Genomic DNA, 22513 nt, shown 5'->3' on the forward strand with positions numbered 1-22513 from the left:
CTGGAAGGTAAGCTTGTCGCTGCACTGTCTGCTGGCGTATGTGGAGATGGACTGAGGTGTTACTGCTCAGTTCCCCACACCACTATTTCTTAGGTGGCCTCCTTGGTTTCTGCAGAATCACAGCTTTCATTAATGACAGGTTTCAGAGTAACAGCCGTGTTAGTCTGTATTCGCAAAAAGAAAAGGAGTACTTGTGGCACCTTAGAGACTAACCAATTTATTTGAGCATAAGCTTTCGTGAGCTACAGCTCAGCTTATGCTCAGATAAATTGGTTAGTCTCTAAGGTGCCACAAGCTTTCATTAAGAATGTCCTAGGCTTTCTGGGTGAAAAGAGACCCACAAATGGGACCTGTTGCAGGGCTGTCTGCCCACGTCTGCAGACAGTTGGAAACAACAGCCCTGCAAGGTATGTCGTGCCCCCATTTGACGCTTAAATGTCAACGTTAACTGTTTCACTGGCAGTAACTTCAGCAGCAACCTCTGAGGGGCTGATCTGGAGTACTAGCACTTTCAAGTCCAACCGCTGCCATATGCACTGGCTCACATTAAGAAAACCAGATAGACACTGAGCAAGGTTGCAGCACTGGAAAAACTAAGATCCTCAGTGTTTATCGTCTTAAGATTCTGTCCGGTTTACCTGGGGTAGTGTGAATATTGCTGTGTGAGAACTGCAGAGCACAGCTGATGTGTGTAGTAATATACTGTAAGGAAGTAGGCAGTGTGTGCATGCACAAACCACTGTCCCTTCCTGGATGGAATTGCAACTGGACTACCACATGTCATAGACCCTACAGTGTTAACAGCTAATGTAACTAGGGCTGTCAGGTGACTAAAAAAATTAATCACGTGATTAAACAATAATAGAATACCATTTATTTAAATATTTTTGAATGTTTTCAAATATATTGATTTCAGTTACAACACAGAATACAAGATATATGTGAAAATATAGAAAAACATCCAAAATATTTAATAAATTTCTATTGGTATTTTCTTGTTTAACAGCGCGATTAATAGTTGTGAGTTAATTGCGGTTCCTCAACAGCCCTAAATGGAACCATCGCTGTTGGAGCAAGGAGTTCGGGGTTGCATCCCCATTGCCATCGTTGCACTGACCTGTGGTGTGCAGCGTAATGACTCGTGTAGGTCAGACGTTAAAGACCAGCAAGCCTGCTAGGATGGCTTACATCTGCAGAAGGAAACGAACCTCCTCACCCGTGAGGATTCCTTCCTGTTCTGAGAGCTGCACACAACCTAACGAAAAGGTGCCTCGCAGAGTGCCTGACAAGGCAGCCGTTGCCTATAGTAGAGGCTCAGAGCCACGTGTCCTGCCAGGCCTATGTGCAGTGAGTTAGCGCGTTCATCGGGACGGTGTCAGAATTGGTATGATCAGCTGAAAATATCACCCACCCCTCTGTCTGCTCTGTGGAGTTCCTTGTCTGGGAACTCCTGGCTTCCAGCGGAAGGCTTTGGAGGGCTTTACTGAGCCAGCACACCCGCTGCCTCTTGTGGAAATCGTACCATAACAAGCGGGTGTGCACCTGATGGAGGGGCAATCTCAGTAAATACAGTGCAGCCGCAAGCTTACCAGACAGGTTACCAGACAGCCATCAGTTTTGAAATACCTTGGTGCATCTCTAGTGCCAGAACTTCCTTTTGTGGGTTTCTCCTTCGTTTTGCCTGTGTGTGTCTTCCAAGGAAATCACGGAGAGGCTCAAAGGGCAGAAAGACCAATGAACTTTTATTGTGGGTGGGAGCAGTACTCATGAGGAATGATGCACGGTCTGTGGGCAGGTATTGTGCAAATATCACACCCTTCCTCCTCCCCCCCCCCTTCCCAGTCTCTCCATATCCCAACTAATCTTGGTTGCAAACCTCAGTGTGCCAGCCCCTTGTCCCCTCAATCCTGACCCACAGCACTCCCTGCTATTCCATCCCTTGGCTCCCATCCACAAATTTGCCGGTACACCTCAGTCCTGCTCTCTATGTCCTGCCCCACTGATGCACCTCAATCTACTACAAAACAAAGCAAAGGAAACTAAGTTTCCAGTGTTTCTCCATGCTGCCTGATCCCCTCTATGCAGAGCCAGAATCAGATCTGCTCACTTTCGGTAGCGGGGGTAGGCTTCCACAGCCCCCACAGTGTAAAAGCATTAATTCACACAGGGCTCTGAGATTCTGTGGTGGAAGGTGCTGCAGACTGCAGAGTGTAATTAAAGCTGCCTAAAATTCTGAATGGGACACAATAGTCTTGGTGCCTCATTAATGTAATTATCCCGCATTGGAAAGGGGCCTGGACGCTGGGGCTAACAGCTTTTCATCTCAGGACATGGGGTCTTCAGTGATCACCAGTGGCTGTTTTAATCTTCACCCAAAAGACAGCCTGTCCCCAACCACAGGGACCCTTGCCACCTGCTGGCCAGAGGTTTTGGAATTGAGTCAGAGGGCAGAGTGCTTCCTGCTGAACTGCCAGCACCACTGTCTCCAGAATCATGTCTCTCTTATTGGGGGAAGAACAAGGTGCCTGACCAGGCTCTATGCTGCTTAGCTCCTTCCCTGCCTTGCATGTTTCAGGTATTTGTTACATGCAGGTTTTTCAGGTTCCACTGTAACGTGTAGCGACAAGTTGTATATTGGTATGAGAACATCGTGGCCAGTCACACACGACTTTTCTCTCTGGCTGAACCTTGTGCCTCCTTGCTGGTCAAGTGATTGGGACGGCCAAGTGAATCTGGTGCATGCTGGCATTCGGTCCTGTTGCTCTCATGACAGCGAATGCCATAGTTCAGGTTGCATGAAATCTTCCCTCTGTGTTCACTCAGCTGCTCGGAACTTTATATATCTCCTGGGTTGAGAATGTCTAGACTTGGAACAGTTCGATTGTTATCGGCAAATGTCGGTGAACGTCGATTTCACCGTGTACACGCACACTGATGAAAAAAATTGCCATACATGATCGAAACGTACAGAGAGGCAAAGTAAGAAAAATGCTGCTTGAGAACTAATTAGCATTTGAGTTAAGGATATTTATTTTGTATATTTTGACATGTGATATTGACAGTTTGTGTTTTAATGGTTCGAAAGCTTTCGCTTTTTGAATCGCAACATTTGCTGTCATTAAGCAATTAATGTCTGATCCCTCCATAATTTTCCACAGCTGTGCACATTTAACTCGACAAAAGTAAAAAATGCTTCAAAATAAACATTGATATTACTGGTTGAAATTATAAACAGTAAAAACTGAATTCTCCCAAGCCTAAAAAACGTCCATGCTTAGTCTCGGCCCAAAAGGGGTCTTTATTTGTGTGTGGGGGAGAGCGTGGCGGGGAGATAAAATATTTCTTCTTATGAGTCAAGCTTATATATATAACTCCCACCGGTGTGGTTACTGGAGATGAGTATAGGAATTCTAGTCATTTGCATGAGGTGATGTAAACAAACTATTATGTTACTTGTGCTCCTGTGTTAGCAGTGGATAGGAGCCCAGATCCTGGTGCCTTCACTTAGGCCTGTAATCTCTTGGTCCTAAACCAAAGTGGTGACCCATAGAAGGGGAGCAAAGGGATGTTCTAGACCCGTAGCTGGGTTTGCCTTGCAGAGACAGGGATTTTTGTGCCTGAGGAATGGCAGACCAGCAGTGTTAGGGTTAGCCTAACCCTGAAGGCTGTTAGTGTGGAGTTGCATGCTTGTTGTCACTTGTTTCATGGCTCCGATCCTGAAACCATTGTGAGCCCTGACAACGCTTTGTCTGATTGTACCTGGATTCTACAATACGCTGCTGCGTCAAAAACTGAGGCAGACCAAAACTTGGGAAGGATTTGAGCGAAGTCAACCTGTGACGTGGCTGGTTTTTCTTCTCTTCCCCCCCCCCCCCACCCCCAAGCTCCCAATTTGTTTGGAATAAACATCTGTGGATGTAGATACACCATGGTATCATCTGGGCCCATATTGGGGGCACGGCTAGATGAACCCATGGTTCAAATGCTGGTGGCTGTCTACACTCACTCTCCAGCTGTGGCTAATGGTAGTGCGGCTGCACCAAGCTAATAATGATCTTAAGAAACATCCAGCATAGCCACAGTCTGGGTCGGTAGAAATTTGATTAAGCCGAGTGGGGGGAAGTCCAGGTGAACATAGCTCTGCAGGGAGTCAGATGGTGTGGAATAGACTCCTAGGAAACATGGAGGAGCCCCTTGCTTGAGAAACTTTAATACTGTACTCTAGAGAGCCCTTCTGCAGTGATGGTAGGGGCTTGGGTGAGTGAGATGTAATGGATTTTTTTGGATGTGACTTTTCCAGCTAAAATGTGAGGGTTTGAAGCCTGAAGTATGTTGTACAGCTGGGGTGGTATCTACTGGCCTAGAAAACCTTTGCTCTTAGAGGTGGAGAGCTATGTGAGTATCCAAAGAGAGGAGAGCTGGTTTTCTGTGTCTAAGCGGAGTGTCCTTTGGTAAATGATCAGCCAGTGTGCAAACACAAGGATTCCCAGCGCTCTTTATAGAGTTCAGTGGTGGGATCCCTAGCTCACCCAGTAGCCCCGGTGCATAACCCTTGACATTCCCCACTGAATGGCCCTGGACCAGTCTCTGTAGGCTGTAGAATGTGAGCGCCCCCTTTGGTGTTTAAAACCCCAATGAATTAGGCCTTGTGACCCTTCTGTGGGGGTCCGTGTTCTAGCTGCATTGTACAGAGGCGGAATCTGAGATGAGAAGTAAGGCAGCGAGGTCACACAAAGTGGCAAAGCCAAGCCTGGAACCCACATTGAATTTGCACCCCATTCGGTGCTGCCTTTCTTTCATTTGGCTCTCGGGAAGGGGCAAAAGACTCCCCATCCCACAGAGGCACTGATATGCCGTGCACAACATAACCTGCTGGAGCAAGAACTTTGCAACACCGGGGATGGGGGTGGGTGGGAATCCCTACTCCATGCCCAGGGCTGGCTTCTGGTTAGGCAGCAGTGGAGGGATGGGTTTTGTAGTGCGTGTCCTTCATCATCTCTTGGCTCGGAGTCTCCAGCTTCCCTGCGTGCCAAGTGTGGCTAAGATTCATCAGGGTGGAGTCACTTTTGCTTGTTCTCATGAGTTCGGTCTTGGTGCACGGAGCAAGAATGGAGCGTTTAAAGCCTCTCGCAGGCAGAGGGGATTGCGCCAACAGCGGGACGCTCGTGGGTATGTTGTGCCTTTGCTCTGAGCAGGTAGCGGCAAGCAGACTTCCATATATTTTCCATCTTAGTCACTGATTACCAAGGAAGTGAAGTAGCTGACTGAGCTGGGAAACTTCGGTCTCCAGTGTCGCAAGAGCCCCTCCGCAGGTAAAGGGGAGCTACAAAGGGAACTAGAGGGTCTCACGCGTTGCACCCACCCGGGGTTCTGAGCATCTTTCCACTCCCCCTACAAGCTCCTTCGGTGTTCCCCTCCCAGCCCACTCTGTCAGGGACTCCCTACAGCCCCCCTCCCCGTGTCAGGGGCTCTGCACCAGTATTTTTTCTTGCTGAGAGGTAAGTCATTCTGGTGGGGAGTAGTCAATGTTTTAGATACTTCTTGGGAGGATGGGCAGAGCTGAGATCGGGGGTGTTAGCTGCAAGGTATTAGTGGCTGTCCTCGGCTGGTTCTTTGATCTGTAGCCTATTACAGAGGTGGCTGTAGCTGCTAGCTCTGCTGACCAGGAGCCAGGGGCTCCATGTGGCCCCCATTTCCCCCTTCTGTTTTTCTGATTTTTTTTTTTTTTTTTTTTTTTCCCACCAGACTCAACAGGGCTTTGCCCATCGTTGCCTAGAGCGTTCCCTGGAATTGATTGGATGCAGTGTTCAAAAGTTATCCCCTTACAGACAGATGCCATCAAGTTGTGTAGGGCCTTGCTTTGCTCGGCCAATGAAATTGGCCCTTTGCACTTGATTGTTACTTTAAGATGGACACGGAAGGCCTGTTTCTAAGTGCTTTTTCTGGCTTCTGTCTGTACCTTCGAATTCTCAGGAGGTCTGGCTCTGCTTCTCCCTTGTTTTGCTGGAGGACTTTTGGGGGTCTTGGAGGAGGTGTATTGTAAGCGTTCGCACCTTAATTGAAAAGGCTGGAAATGCTGCGTGACCTGTTGGGTTGGAGGGACGAGAGCTATGATCTGGCGCTGTGGCGAGCACAGAGAATACATTGTGTTAAGCTGAATTTGATGGTTCTGTGATAATCAGTTGCGAAGAGGCAACTTGGCTAATGAAATGGGAATGACGTGTCACCTGGAGCAGCCCAGAAAAACTGTTCAAGCCTTTGTATCTGTCGCAAAGAATCAAAAATGGCACAAGCCCAAATTTTTCTGCGGGCCGCTGAAGGTGGTAGGGTTAAGATCGTAAACAGCTTAACTAGGGGCAGGAATCTTTAATACACAATTGTGATTTTTTAAAAAGCAAGCATGGAAGTCAGAGTGCGCCAAGTCCTGGTTGCATTTTAACGAAGACACAAGAAAGCAAACAAGCCTTGGGAAGTGGGGGGGAGGGATAGCTCAGTGGTTTGAGCATTGGCTTGCTAAACCCAGGATTGTGAGTTCAATCCTTGAGGGGGCCATTTGGGATCTGGGGCAAAAATTGGGGCTTGGTCCTGCTTTGAGCAGGGGGTTGGACTAGATGACCTCCTGAGGTCCCTTCCAACCCTGATATTCTATCTTATGATTCTAAGTGCAGTGGAAATGCAGTGCTAGCCCGTCAGACAGCTTTAACTGGGCTTTTATACAGTGACTTAAGTATTAGAAGCACTGTGGAGCTATTAACTATAGTTGATTCCCATGATACCCGTGTGAAACGGGTGAGGAAACTGAAGCAAAAGGTAACAGGGTAGAATTCAGCCTCTCCTGCCTCCTGGCCCTTTGCTTGTTCCCCAGTTCCTTCCACTTTCATTCCGGCCTCTTCTCCCCACTCAAATCATGGAACATGCATACGGCTATACATTGATCATCTTGACAGTGGAAAAGCCCTCTTTCCTCTATGTGCGGTACCCACTGCCCCCCTCGCCCCACTGCTCAGCTGCAGGCTGTCCTCCCCTGATCCTGGGTTAGTCTCTGTGGTCAAGTAGGACTGGATGGAGACATGTACCTGGGAGTCGTAGAGTTTGGGGCTAGAAGGGCTCACAAGATCATGTAGTCTGACCTCCTGTATGGCACAGGGCACCCACGCCACCTTCAGACTAACTCAACAACAGGAATTAGACCAAAGAATTACAGCCCCCAGGAGACTCAACCATTCTGTGCTACAGACAGAGAATTGGATGGACCAAGGGGCATCAAGGCCCCTGCGGTGGCAGATACCCAGATAATTCCAGCAAGTGATCTGCACGCCACGCTGCAGAAGAAGGTGGAATATTCCCGAGATCCCTGCCAATCTGCCCTGGTGAGGATTCCTTCCCAGCCCCACAGATACCAGTCAGTATCTGCGCATGTGAGCAAGAACCAGCCAAGCCCTCAGGAGGGACAGAGAGAATTCGGTGCCACCTCAGAGCACTGGCCCACCCCAGTTGGTGTCCTGTGGCCATCGCTAATACTTCAGAGGAAGGAGACTGCAGCATCTTCATACAACACCTGTGCTTAGTTTCTTGAAGTGTAACTTTACCTTCTGGGATTTTCCTATGTTTGCATGTAAAGGATCCCCTGACCCCCACAGTATTTTGATAAAGGGTGGCCTTCTGGTTAAGGTGCTGGACTGGGACTAGGGGGACTTGGGACCTGCGCTGCTATAGACTCCCTGTCTGACCTTCAACAAGTCACTTAATCTACCCTATGCCTCAGTTTTCCCATCTGTAAACAGGAGTAATAATCCTTACCTTTCTCCTGCTGTCTGTTGAGGTTGTAAAATCTCCAAAGCAAGGACTGTATCCCACCATGTCTGTACAGCACCTAGCACAATGGGGCCCTGATTATGGTTGGGACAACTGCGACAGAAGTGATTTACAGTCTTACCTCCCCTCCCCCCCCCCGCCAATTTGTGTTTTTTGGACCTGTGAAGCCGGCGTAAGTCAGACACTGAATGGCTACAGTGTCTGGTGCAGGGCTCTGAAATGTCTTCCAGGCAGTTTTTCCAGTTCCTTTTCTCCCTCCGTCTTTTCCCAGACCGGTTTAAACCTCTTTAAAGCTTTCTTCGTTGTACCAATTACCGATGGCGTGTAGGTGGGGATCTGGCTGGTGAGTAAGTCGTAAACACATACGTGCCTCTCAGTACACAGCAGAGCTCTGTTTGGCAACTTTCGTCTCTTTTTAAAACATCTGACACCACTGTTGTGTCTCCCATCCAGCCAATAATTGTTTCCATAAAGTGCACACTTTTGTGCTCTTTAATTAACCTGTAGCTTCTGCTGACGTCTGCAGCAGCATTTTCCAGAGACACCAATCAACACAATGTCTTCTCACATTCACGTTACAGCTCCCGCTGGCTAAAGTACCCAGACAAGCTGAACCTTAGATGTTATCACTTATCGGCTTCAGCTGCTGCTGTAGCTTTGGCGATACTTGTATCGGCATTGTTCATTGTGTAACCCACTGTTCGTGGCTCGGTCGCCCTCTAGCGGCGAGACCGCTTACAAAGGTTTGAGTCAGCGACTGCCTCTGAGCTGATGGACCTGCTTCTTTTAGATCCTTCAGGCCAGCTGTTGGGTCGTGCAATGTTCAAAGTGCTCCAGGACAGGTTGGCTGGGCGCTGGCATCGGTGCACGAGCGGACCTGCATAATGCTGACAGTAGGCGAGTGGCAGATAGCTCAGGCAATAGAGACTTGTGCTCTTAGATCCAAAGGTCCTGAGTTCAAATCCCGCAGACTCAACCAGGGCGTCCTTACAGTTGAGTTTTTACATAGGTAGTCCGCATGGCCTCTCAAAGTGCTGTCTCAATATTGTGTGCAGTGTCATGAATCAGATGAGGAATGTCTTGGGTCTTTCCATGCCAAAACGCTGACACCTTGGCCCATCAGTATGCAAACACAGCAGCTTCTCAAGTCTGTTCCTTGTTTGGTTTGACATCTTCTCGAATGTCATTAGTAGCATTGTGGACACTTGTTGCACCCAATCCTTGTAGGTGTTTAGCAGGCAGGCTTTGCTCACAGATCAGTCCCTCCTGATCCTTTTTGTTGCTTTTCCCTAAACTCCCTTCCACTTGTTTGGAGCATGCACAGTGTCCCATGCCTTTTGCACCCTGCCTTTCAGGCTCTGTGAAATGGAACTGGTTTGATCATGGAAACTGACAGCTCTCCATGTACCATGTGGGTCATCGTGCTTCGTCTCCCCGTGGCATGAAGGATGTTGCAGCTGCTCACGTAGAGGCAGGTGTCCCCAGCGGTGTCTATAAAAGGAATCAGATTAAGATGAGGGAGGCGGTGGCAGGGGCACTGTAGGCCAGTAGGCGGAGAACCCTCCTGATGGACCACAGATGATCCCCCAAGGGAAGGGTGACCTAGTGGGGGATATTGCGATTAGGCTGTTCCCTGGTTTTGTGTGATCTGTACTCTACAGGTCTTTACATGATTAAATATAAAAGAGCATAAAGTTGGAAGAGTGTCAAAGCATGTGTGTGCTGACTGCTTCTCAGCTAGTGCATTTCTGAGCGAGAGTTCAGCTGTAACCCAGAAGCTTCACATCTATTGAGTGGAGTTCTGGGAGAGGGGTGCATTTAGAATCAGGGGAGAGGGTCTGAAGGGTCAGCATTGCACCCAGGGGGCCTAGGTGGCTGGACAGCAGGTTCCAACACTGAGGGTTGTCAGATAGGTCTGTGGTCTGAGAGAGCACCTAGGGACTCCAAGATCGGGGCAGTGGCTGGACTCCATTCAGGCTCCAGGAGCTTGAAACGCTCCTGGGAATCCAGGCATGGATTCCCCCTCCTAGCGAGAAAAGGGTGCTCGCTAGGATCTGTGACAGTCGCTGCTTAAACCACATTTAACCTGGCGTAGCGTGGAGACTAAAAATAGATACATAAATCTTGGAAGTGCTTCTCCAAAGCTGAACAAATGCTCAAAACCTGCCCCTGTCTAGAACAGAACCTGCAGCGGTTGGTGCTTGGGACTCAGTGAAGTGGAGGAGGGGGAGAGGGTTCGGCTGTGGATCATTGCGTGTGAAACGCTGACCTGGGAAGCGATCCAGGTTGGCGGCGGGGCAAACCCCGCAGAGAAGCGGCTCTGCAGGCTCTTGGCGCAGTCTGTTGACGCGATAGTACTCAGGCCATGCAGGGGTGGAAGAGGAGGAGAAGAACCGCTTTGGAAATCTTGCCTAGCAAGACCATCGGAATCCAGGGAAGGATGAAGGGATGGTGGAGGAGCAAGGAGAACACACCTGCATCAAGAAACCTGCAGCCGTTGGACTGAAAGGTAGAAAGTGTTAGCACTCCATTCCTCCCATCATCTCTTCTTGTTCTTGCCCGATACGACTTTTTTCCTCGGAGGAGGAACAGGTGGTATGCGGTTACCCAGACGATGGGTGCGAGCTAGCCTCCGTCACACTGTCACTGGCCTTTTGTATGGGACAAAGTCCTCTCGCAAACCCTTAAGTTAACTTTTGTCCATCCTGAATCTGATGTGGGGCATATTCTGAGTGCCCTTCTGATGGGATGGCCTTGGGGTGACAGGACAGGACAGCACAGCACTGGGGCCTGCCGGGACAGCTGGCTTCTATTCCTGGCTGTGCCATAGACATGCTGAGTATGTCTACACTGCAATTAAAACTCTGCTGGCCGGGCTTGGGCAAAGGGGCTGTTTAATTGTGGAGTAAATGTTCTTAAGGTGGGAGGGTCCCAGAGCGCAGGCTGCAGCTCAAACCCGGACGTCTACACTGCAGTTAAACAGCCCCTTAGCAAAAGTCATCTGGCACAAGCCAGCCGTGGATGTTGAATAGCAGTGCAGATGTACCCTTAGTCTCTCCTTGTCTCCATTCCTCCATCTGTAAAACGGGAATGATGCTAACTTGTAAAAATCCTGCTGTCTTCAGTGAGACCAGGATTCGGCCCTAGTATTTTGTAAAGGGCTTTGAGATCCTTGGGTGATAAGTGCTTTCCAAGTGCAAAGCAGCATTAGCACCTCAGACGACAGTGGTGAGCTCTTCAGAACTGCCAGGGATGGGGTGAGGGGTTCGGCAAGAGTCCCGAGCAGCCTGGGTAAGGGAAGGCACAGATGTTGGACTCAGCCCATGGCATCACCAGGCCAATAGTATTAGAGCTTTGGGTGGAACAAGTCCCACAGACTTGGTGTTGTGGAGAAGGGGCTGCCTGCTTTCCTTTCCAGAAGATTGCTGTGGTTTTTCTTATATCGGCAAAGTGCTGCATGAAGCCACTAAATGCTGTGCTCTGATGGACCCTAATGGTGCTTTCTTCTCTCTCTCAGAACTGAGTGTGTGACATACCTGCCATGCAGGGCTGAATGCAGATCTCACTGAAGAGTGCTAGGCCCCAATCTGGGTTCCGTTTTATATCAGCGTTGGCATGAAGGAGACCTCTTCTAGAAGCATGAAGTAGGCAGGAGCTTTGCTGTCTTCAGATGGACCTTCTTGGTGTGCTGGGCTCTCTCTGAAATCAAGTCAGACCATACTGTGCAACCTGGCCGAATTCAGCTGTGCTCACTGGGAAGCGGCTTGAGCAAGCATGACCTGGCATTGAAACCGCAAGGAAAGGAATCCACCTTGGGGTGACCATAGGCAAGCCCCTTGCAAGAAGCAGAGCTGCTGAAATGGCAAGAGTTGGCTGGAGTGGAAATCTGGGTTTTGAGGGGATGCGGATACCAGAAGATCAAACTGTTGATGAGAATTAAAAAGCTCTGGCATTAGAGTGCCAAGTGCACAAGTCCATGGGGCCGGACGAGTTGCATCCGAGAGTGCTGAAGGAATTGGCGGCTGTGATTGCAGAGCCCTTGGCCATTATCTTTGAAAACTCGTGGCGAACGGGGGAAGTCCCGGATGACTGGAAAAAGGCTAATGTAGTGCCAATCTTTAAAAAAGGGAAGAAGGAGGATCCTGGGAACTACAGGCCAGTCAGCCTCACCTCAGTCCCTGGAAAAATCATGGAGCAGGTCCTCAAAGAATCAATCCTGAAGCACTTACATGAGAGGAAAGTGATCAGGAACAGTCAGCATGGATTCACCAAGGGAAGGTCATGCCTGACTAATCTAATCGCCTTTTATGATGAGATTACTGGTTCTGTGGATGAAGGGAAAGCAGTGGATGTATTGTTTCTTGACTTTAGCAAAGCTTTTGACACGGTCTCCCACAGTATTCTTGTCAGCAAGTTAAAGAAGTATGGGCTGGATGAATGCACTATAAGGTGGGTAGAAAGCTGGCTAGATTGTCGGGCTCAACGGGTAGTGATCAATGGCTCCATGTCTAGTTGGCAGCCGGTGTCAAGTGGAGTGCCCCAGGGGTCGGTCCTGGGGCCGGTTTTGTTCAATATCTTCATAAATGATCTGGAGGATGGTGTGGATTGCACTCTCAGCAAATTTGCGGATGATACTAAACTGGGAGGAGTGGTAGATACGCTGGAGGGGAGGGATAGGATACAGAAGGACCTAGACAAATTGGAGGTTTGGGCCAAAAGAAATCTGATGAGGTTCAATAAGGATAAGTGCAGGGTCCTGCACTTAGGATGGAAGAATCCAATGCACCGCTACAGACTAGGGACCGAATGGCTAGGCAGCAGTTCTGCGGAAAAGGACCTAGGGGTGACAGTGGATGAGAAGCTGGATATGAGTCAGCAGTGTGCCCTTGTTGCCAAGAAGGCCAGTGGCATTTTGGGATGTATAAGTAGGGGCATTGCCAGCAGATCGAGGGACGTGATCGTTCCCCTCTATTCGACACTGGTGAGGCCTCATCTGGAGTACTGTGTCCAGTACTTTTGGGCCCCACACTACAAGAAGGATGTGGATAAATTGGAGAGAGTCCAGCGAAGGGCAACAAAAATGATTAGGGGTCTAGAGCACATGACTTATGAGGAGAGGCTGAGGGAGCTGGGATTGTTTAGTCTGCAGAAGAGAAGAATGAGGGGGGATTTGATAGCTGCTTTCAACTACCTGAAAGGGGGTTCCAAAGAGGATGGCTCTAGACTGTTCTCAATGGTAGCAGATGACAGAACGAGGAGTAATGGTCTCAAGTTGCAATGGGGGAGGTTTAGATTGGATATTAGGAGAAACTTTTTCACTAAGAGGGTGGTGAAACACTGGAATGGGTTACCTAGGGAGGTGGTAGAATCTCCTTCCTTAGAGATTTTTAAGGTCAGGCTTGACAAAGCCCTGGCTGGGATGATTTAACTGGGACTTGGTCCTGCTTCGAGCAGGGGGTTGGACTAGATGACCTTCTGGGGTCCCTTCCAACCCTGATATTCTATGATTCTAGAGCTCTGAGGCGCCTTCTGGCTGAAACCTGGAGCTGGAGTGCCATGCGATAAGGACAGCAAGAGGACTGTGAAGTAGAGCTCTGAAACACTGCAGTACGAGTGGCTGTACTTGGTGAACGATGTGAGCAAAGCTGCCTGATGTGTGATTGCATCTTAAGTCTGATGGGGGGTGTTATGAAACCATTGGGCCAGATTCTGGCCTGGGTTACGCCAGAGTACATATGGAGTAATGGTTAAATGAAATTGCTCCAGATTTACACCAGTGTGACTTCAGACCAGTATGTGGCCGGATAGATTTTTATAGTAAAATACTGTGAAGATGCAAAGAGACCTTTGTGCAGGGCGCCGTAGAGCAAATGCAGCTGTGAACAGGACCTTTATTCTGCTGCAGGATTGCTGGACTCTTCCATACGCTGCAGAATGGCAATTTTGAGACATGCTCATTTAGAGTAAATGGAGGGGTTTTTGTGTGTGTATTTTTTTTAAGAATTCGGAATGAAAATAAATAATCCATTCAGTACCGTCGTCCCTGTGTTTAGTTTGATTTCAGTTGATTTTGTGCTGATCCTACATTTTTTAAGACAGTGCTTGCTTTTGTACTGACCAAGCGTCGCTGCGTTGTAGCAATTGTCAAGAGGGTGGGAAGCTGGTGGACTTTTCATCTACACAGGGCACAACTGGGCTTTAGCATATAGGGGAAGGAAGTTTGGGATTGTGTCATAAGCACACTCGCTGCATGCGGGGGAAGTATTTGATGAAAAAGATCTGTTGCGAAAGAATCAGAGTGTTAACATTTAAGTGCCATCTTTAGATTTCAGGATTAACATCCTGTTGAGATGAATGGGGTGATTCACCCCTCTTAGAGCCATTGTTTCAGACTGCCTGCAGATTCAGGCAGGCAGGACTGCATCATTTTATATTTGGTCTTGTTTTCAGCGATGTCCCTGGAACCATGTGAGGCCTAGAAATGAGTTTTCTTAAATTAAAATCTTACATGCTGGAGAATTGTACTATGAAGGGTGGCCTAAAAGTGAACTCTGAGGTAAATTCCATGGATATTGAGAATCACAAGCTGTCAGACAAATGTTAACTAGTGGTTGTAACGTTGCAGACGTAACTCAGAATTTTTTCTTACTTCCAGGAGAGAGACCATGGGCAGCTAAGTGACTTTGCCTTTTGTTGTGTAGCTAGCATTGGGAAAGAACCTAGAAGTCCTGAGGTGAAATCTTGGCCCCGATGAAGCCAATGGGAGTTTTGCCATTGACCTCAGTGAAACCAGGGTTTCACCCCTGCTTCCCAATTCCCTGCTCTGACATATACATACAGGCCAATTTTGAGTTGTACGCCGCTAACTGACATAGCGGTGTTACAATGAAGTCAGTGGATAGCGTGGTGAAAGGTGAGCTGCAAAGCTAAAACAGTCGGTGCAGGACCAGTGGCTCTGACTCCTGCACATCACTCTTTCCCTTCTGGCTATCTGTGCAGGTATTTTTTTGACACCCATCACTGTGGTACATGTTAGCAATAAGCTTGCTGAAGGATGCAGTCCACTCATGTTCTGTACAGTTCCTGCTGCTTGTGTGAGCAGCAGCCTGCCTGCAGATCTAACGGCAAAGGCCCGTGTCAGCCAGTGACCGTTCCTTAGTGCTTTCCTGGCTTTCGGGGCCTTGGCTCTAGCTCAGTGAAATCCTGTGCAGTCAGAACAGCCTGGCTGGTATCCAGCACCATGCTAGCTCACAGCATCTCTCACTCCCCCTGTGCAGAAAACTGCTGTGGCCAAGGGCTAGCGTCCGAAGGGGACATTTTCGATCCAGCTGTTGGGCCGTGCAACGGTCCAAGTGCTCCAGGAGAAGTTGGCTGGGGGCTGGCGTCGGCGCACAAGCGGAAGTGTATAACGCTGACAGCAGGCGAGTGGCAGGCCCCACTGATTTGGTCGCCTTGCTACGCACACCCAATAGGGATGACACAGTCACCTCCTGTTCACATGTGTACAGCAGGAGGAGATTCACTGCAGAAGTCGGGAGTGAGGTGCGTCCCCAGTTGCAGGCACAGCTATGAGTGATGCTTGTCAGCTGTGCTGGTAATAGTTCTTGTTTCAATCCACACGGCATCTGTGTGTTCTAGTTTTGGAAGCTAGTGAACAGCCAGGACCAAAACATCTGTGTCACGTGACTTAATTACTATGTTTCCTTTGACTCCAAGGAACCAAAAGCCGTATTGGCACATACAGCACGAGGAAGTATCCTTGTGTGCTTGATACTGTACAGGTCTTGGGCTTCTGCAACACCGCTGCTGGTGATGGATGTGCTATTTCACCATTGGAAAACATCCAGCTAGGAGGAGTGTTTGTGGTGGGTGTGCTCCTACATGCTCAGGTGGATTTTGAACCATATATCTCAGAAGGGACTACTTGTTGGACCTCACTTTTGGAAACTTTTCTCATGGAGGCACAGGGTGTCCATCAGCCAGCTGGTGTTTCCTGCATCCAACCCTAGATCCTATCTGGCACTGTCTTTCTGCAGCTTTCACAGGGTACTGTTGTCCTGTCTGTCAGACTCGGATTACAAAATTAGCTTTGTCATACCCTTTTCAGGCCTGCCTCAAGTACCCAGCAGCCAATTCATCGAATGTGTGGCATTAGTCTCCAGCCATCCTGTGAGACAGCCAGGGCAGCTCTGGTGTACACTGTGGTTTCTTTGTGGCATGCTCTTAGCTCCAGGATTCCTTCACTTGAGCTTCCAGCTGATGTCTGATTCAGCTTTGTCTGGTCTTCTCATAGTTCCATCAGCAAGCAAGAGGGACGATACACCGATCTTACTGGGTGACTAAGCCCAGTTCCCATTGAAACATCATCTAGGCATTTTGCAAAGAACAAGGCTGTGCAGAAAAAACAATTTCTGGACCGACAGCTGCTGTGATTGTCCCTCCCTTTTCAGACTTAAATGTGGTGGTCTGGCCACGTCAGCAAATGTCTAGATGCCAGATTTCTTGATGGAGCTGAAGCTAGATGACTTATCAGAATCAAGTGCACGTCTCTCAGATCTCTCCATTTGTTCTTCACCAACATCTGCTGTTGTCTGTGGAGACTTGATACATCTGATGTTACATGGAGACTAGTAGATATGTTGGTAAGCACCTCTGGATGTGATTCAGGGCCAAATGGGTTTGTCTTATCAATGATATGGTTGGTGAGAGCTGTAACATGATCTTCATCTTCTTCAATGTAGAGACAAGGACTTGTTTGTTGACTTTGTCCTCCTTGCTTCTTGTTAGGTCATAGCGTTTGCATATTCATAACATGAAGCTGTGTATGGTCATGTCTAACGCTAATACTGACCTGTGCATAAGTGTGTCTGACATATTCTAGAAATTAACTTTTTAATTCAAAGGCTAGTACAACACGTGTAGGTGATTGCAAATTAAAACCTTCTACCAGGCAGACTGGATGCTACAATGTACATACAAAAGTTTACCAATGGAGAAGCATCACGTTAAGAATTCCCATACTTTACATCTACCTGCTATGCAGTACAATCTGTAGGTACGGCGTCTACTGTGGCTGGTGCACAGCCTTCAGTGTGAGACTCCTCTGGTCAGTGAACTTCAACTGAAAATATAGAAAACGATTTGTGAGATATTTGACAATTAAGAATATGCGACATGAAAACACTTCGTGTTAGGATATTACAAAATGTTGATAGTCGCCATTTTTGCCACAGGCTAAACAGCTTCATTGTTTTGGGGCGGGGGCGGAACTTGTCCACGCAAAACCAATAACAATCTTTTCATACATTATCGTTTGGTTGTGTTGACCAGTAACCCACGGCAGTAAGTTGTTGAAATGAACCACTATAGTTATGTTGCCTTGTTTCTGGAACTGTGCAAAAAATGGCTCTCCTTTTGGGTACCATTATTTTATCTTGCCTGCAGGCTGATGGCGACATTTGACAGCTCCATGTCAGACCTCATCTAAATACGCATAGTATAAGTTTTCAAATGATCTATGATGTTGGTGTGCAGAGGGTGGGCACGTTTAAGCTCCAAAAATCTGGCCCGTTTTGGAGAACTGCTGCATGCCTGAAGAGCTTACCCTGAGCTCTATTGGCAGGTGAACAGTGCACTTATCTATGGTTAAGTGTGTCTGCACTGAGTTTCTCCGCAAAATCTAGTAACAGCAAGGATGGGAGTCTGAGTGTAGTGTGATGGCTGCTGTCTTGTTTTAGCTGCAACCCTAACTCCGCCACTGACTTTCCATGTGGCCTTGGCCAGTCTGTCTCGTTGTCCCATCTGTAACGTGGTGATGCTTAGCTACAGTACTTCTTGGTTAGAAACGAAACAAAATAAAACCGAGCCCCTGCCCCAAGGGACTTAGTTTCAACATAAGACAAGAGATGGGAGACAGACATGAGCAGAAGGAAACAATGAGACTGCTTTGGTCAGCATGACAGGTGGTGGTGGTCCGAGCACAGCAGCAGTTTAACCATTGTCAGTTTTGTGCAAGCATCGTGGCAGAGGAGAGTTTGAAGGAGGACGATATGTTAGTTTTGCAGATGTTCATGGGGAGCTCCTTCCCCCAAGAGGGGCAGCCTTGGAGAAAGCATGAGGGTGTGTGAAAATTTGACAAATGGATGCTGGAGACTGCTATTGTGGGCTGATTGTGAGTGAGGATCAACAGCTTGGTAGCAAATGAGATAGGTAGGGTGGGGACTGGCTGTGAAGGGCCTTGAAAGTGAAGACCAGCAGTTTGTTTGTTTTGTGCTCGAGCAGGGGGAGCCAGTGGAGGGCTGTGAAGAGAGAGGTGACGTGGTCAAAGCGACGAGCTAGGAAATGATCTTAGCAGCAGCCTTTTGAATGTGTATTGGGAGGCTGATTGCTGGTTGAGTTAAACCCTGAAGCAGGAGGGTTTGTGTGTCTGCCAAAACTCTTGGGTCTTTTGTTCTTCTGTATCCTAGAAGATCAGTAGAGAACTCTGAAGAGCTCTGTACGAGTGTGAAGTGTTCTTGGGAGACTTGAACCGTTACTGTAAAGGCAATCCGCAAAGGGTATTCTAGAACTGAGGTTTGTCCCTCTGTGTGGCACAGGGGCTGGAGGGTGCCGGAGTTGATCTGTTTTCTGTAGCCTTATAAATACCAGAATTGTCAGCTCTATCCTTGCGGGGCTTTGTTGGAGGGCGTCTCTGGAGAGCACGCTGCGTGAAGGGGCAGAGGGCTGAATCTGTAACTTCAGTAGCTAATTGGCAGTTTGGAGAAAGGATTTCTATGTTAAACAGTCTGACTAAAAGTCCTTCACTGAAAGGCCACCTCCAGCTGCGAAAAGGGTACCTGATCCATTGGGGTAGGGCAGTCCGTGGCAGTCATTGCTGCCTTGTGTACCCTTGGGCATGAAACTGACCTGCCTGAACCGTGCCCGTCCAATGAGCCATTGGCTGGGAGGACTTTATCTCATGGCATTCAGTGCTCAGAGAACTAGTGAAACAGGGTCCTGGCAATCATCACAGAACGTCCCTGGCTAGGGACCTGGATTTCCAAAGTGGAATGACCAAGCAGGTCATGAAGAAGGGTATAGGCTCACTTTCTGCCTCCTGCTGCAGGTCACCTTACAAACAAACAGCTGTCTTCTTCCATCTGGCCTGTATTGTCTGCATCTGTAGCCTGGTGTTGAGATGCCCTCTTGAGTGACTCCGGCACGGTGGGAAGGAAAAGAGAAGCACAGCCATCAAGGTATGTGAGAAAGGGAGACAGCCGGGGTGTGCTGTGGGGCACGGCCCCATAACTCAGTAACTAGCTGTCTCCGGTATCAGGTTTAAAATGACACCATGGGTCCAGGCCCAAACTCAGAAGAGGCCCTGGCACCTGGACCTTGGCCCCACCCCTACTCAATCTCTTCCCCCTGAGGTCCCGCTCACTCCTCTCCGCCCTTCCCTCCACCCTTGGGGAGACGAGGCTGAGCACGGGCGGGCGCTCAGGGTAGAGCATGGGTGGAGTGGAAGTGGGGGCAGGGCCTCAGGGTGGAGCACAGGCAAAGCACGGTGCGTGGGGCCCACAAAAGATTAATCCAGCCCTAGCTGTCTCTCTGGCTACATCTTGCTTTTCTCCAATTCAAAGTTCCCGGCCTTTCCTGAGCCTCTGAGCTCCTGGCCTGGTGTGTGTCCCTCCCACGGTGTACCTCATCAGGGCTCAGTGTTTTCCCTCGATTTCTTTGTAGACAGTTGTTTCTTCCTGCCTACTGGTGGTGTTGCTCAGCAGGGTAGCACTCCTTTCCCCAGCGCTGGATGGAGTGATGATGCAGATAGCGGGCCCTGTCACGTGGTGGTGAGCTCACATTTGGTTCTCAAGTGCCTGGCAAAGCGATGGAGGAATCCTTTTGCCGCTGGGAAACTGCTGCAAAGCTCTGCTCGGCGTGGGTCGAGCTGCACTGAGGGAGCAGGCCTGGGATTACACCTAGCACAGCTGATTGACGCTGTCAGGTGTGGGTGGATGGCAGAGGTTGCCTTTTGTTGTTTCATTTTATTTTTGGGGCGCTTGATTTTTGTGCTGCCACTTTAACTGCCCCAATCTCTGCAGTTACTGGTACAGCTCCTCCTGGCTCACACCTGGTGCAAACCTCAGTGCCAGCTTAAGATCGGTGTCCCTGCCACATCCCTGTGTTTGCATAGGAGGGTTTACTCTGGATAGTGTTAAGGAACAGTAATCCCTGCCAGTTCTTTAACGCTGCATGAGGGGTTGGCTTTGCCTGTGTAAACATCTTGTTTTCTCAGCGGAGCAAAGAAATAAGGGGAGACTGGATTGGATTTCTTAAAGGGGAGGAAAAACTCTGTTGTGTTCTAAAACTTCAGCATCCTCTTGCCCCCACCCTGCCTCTGTAATCTTCCCCTCGACCCTCTGCTCCACAACTCTTTTCCTACCTTCTCCACCACCTTTCCCCCAGGCTTTGAGTGATGCCTGGTAGGGAAGCTTGCCCTAGCAAGGAAGAGGACCCCACCCTATTAACTTTTGCAGCATTTAAGCAGTCATTTTAAAGTCTTCAGCTTTTCTGGTTGTGCTAAACCTTCCAAATGGGACCTGGTGCGGTCTTCCAGAGTCTGCAGACAGACAGCTCCAGGGCCCCTGCTGCTGCTATTCTGCCCTACAGATGCAACATTAAGATTCTGGTCAGTTTCCGCTACTGTGGAGAACCCTGTAGACAGCAGCCGAACAAGCTGATTCCTGCTACTGCTTGGGGACAATTGGAACAGCAGCAGAGGTATTCGTGGAGGAGGGGTTGGCCTCTCCCCCACATACCAGGCGGCTGTGGTAGAGGGAGGTGAAAGAGGAAAGATCCTTATTTCCTGAAGCTAAAACGTGGGTGTGGAGCTTCACATCAGAGTCATCTACAAGCCAGAGGCTGATGGAATAACCAGTCAGGATCTAGGGTAGAAATCCCAGCAGCAGGGGAGCTGGGCTTCTCAGCCCCCACACAGCCTTATGCTTTGGATCCACCTCTGTCTAGTGGGTCTAGTTCTCTAGCAAATGATGATGGGTAAGTATTTCAGGCCTTGTTCTCCTACAGGAAATGTGGCTTCTTCCCCTCCTCCCCCATAGTACTTGTGCTAAATGAGTATTGCAGAATTCCAGCTGCTGTGGGAAGCGTGGGGTGGGGAGGAAGACTGTGTCAGTCTGCTGCCCAGAGTCCAGATCTGAAGCCAGCTGTGATCCAGATTCTAAAAGGAGAGAACATTTCAGCATGGTTGTGGGCGGGGACAGGGTGCTATGGAATGAGACCTGTTTTGGATGTGGCCAGAAAAGTGCATGGGGTCGAGTCAAATAAGACTCATCCCACTTTTCCTCTGCCTTGCAAGATGGCATCTGTCAGAGCTGGAGCTACCCAAAACCCCAGGGAAGACTAATCATCCACAGACACATTGTAACTAATTTGTGGGGTTTGATTTTTAATAGTATTTTACACTTATATAGCCTGCTACATCTCACATTCCTCTCTTTCCATGGTTTTCCCCTCCATTCACAGTAGGAATTTAGATAGATGTGTTTCGCCTCATGCAATTTTAGCGTGTCTCATGATATTTGTAGTTATTAAAGCTCCAGTTTCTGGAGTCATGGGAATGTGTGTCTCAGCTTTTGTGTAAAAAGTTTCTAGCTCTCATGGTTATAGGCAGTGGTGAGCTGGAGCTGGTTCGCACCAGTTTGCTAGAACCGGTTGTTAAATTTAGAAGCTTTTTTAGAACCAGTTGTTCTGCGAGGGACAACCGGTTCTAAAGGGGCTTCTAAATTTAACCGGCCAAAAGTGGCGCCTTAGGCACCGACTCCAGGGGTGCTCCAGCCCTGGAGCACCCAAGGGGAAAATTTGGTGGGTGCAGAGCACCCACCGGCAGCTCCCAGTCCCAGCTCACTTCCGCTCCGCCTCCACCTCCTCCCCTGAATGCGCCGCCCTGCTCTGCTTCTCCGTGTCTCCCCCCCCCCCCCCCCGGCTTCCCTTGAATCAGCTGTTCGCGTGGGAAGCTGGGGCAGGCTGAGAAGCAGGCGGCAGCTTCCCACTCAGGCTCAGGGAGGCAGAGCGGAGGTGAGCTGGGGCGGGGGGGTGCGAGGAGGGCCGCCTGCGCCGCAGCAGGTAACCCGGGGGGAGGTGGGGGGGGCGCAGAGGAACCGCTCCCCGCCCCAGCTCACCTCTGCCACCCTCGGCTTGAGCAGGAAGCCGCTGCCTGCTTCTCAGCCCTCCCCGGCTTCCCGCATGAACAGCTGATTCGCGGGAGGCCGGGGCGGGAGGCGGAGAAGCAGAGCGGGGCGGTGCGTTCAGGGGAGGAGGTGGAGCGGAGGTGAGCTGGGGCCGGGTGCGGGGTGGGGAGCTGCCGGTGGGTGCTCTGCACCCACCAATTTTCCCCGTGGGTGCTCCATTGATGTGATCAGTGGATGAGCGGCTGCTCCCCCTGCTCCCCAACAGCTACACTCCCCCGCCCCTAGGAGCCAGAGGGACCTGCCGGATGCTTCCTGGGAGCTGCCGTAGGTAAGCACCGCCAGGACTCCCCACCTCGCCCCCCGGCAGGTGCCTCTGGCTCTTAGGGGTGTGGTGGGCACCCACTACGGTGGCCCATGAGACCCTCCTGCCCAGTTCTGGGGGCAGTCAGGGGACAGGGGAGGGGGATGGATGGGGCAGGGGTCCTGGGGGGGAGGGCATCAAGGAACGCGGGGGG

At 49.6% G+C, this 22513-nt stretch overlaps 1 protein-coding gene across 4 annotated transcripts in view; it reads left to right on the forward strand.

Annotated features, from left to right (window-relative positions):
• The window catches only part of PAIP2B (poly(A) binding protein interacting protein 2B), a 43793-nt gene that overhangs the window by 4892 nt on the left and 16388 nt on the right, over positions 1-22513 (forward strand). Inside the window, exon 2 of one of the 4 annotated variants that reach the window (XM_037898414.2) lies at positions 18920-19049. The exons of 1 other annotated variant lie outside the window; for it this stretch is intronic. The gene's annotated coding sequence lies outside the window, so the exon portion shown is untranslated. Of the gene's footprint in view, positions 1-18919; positions 19050-19615; positions 19641-20289; positions 20572-22513 lie in introns of those variants that run through there. 2 more of the 4 variants (XM_037898419.2, XM_043544973.1) reach the window with 2 other exon arrangements.

This window comes from Chelonia mydas, chromosome 4 (assembly GCF_015237465.2).
Source record: "Chelonia mydas isolate rCheMyd1 chromosome 4, rCheMyd1.pri.v2, whole genome shotgun sequence".
Classification (NCBI taxonomy): Eukaryota; Metazoa; Chordata; order Testudines; family Cheloniidae; genus Chelonia; species Chelonia mydas.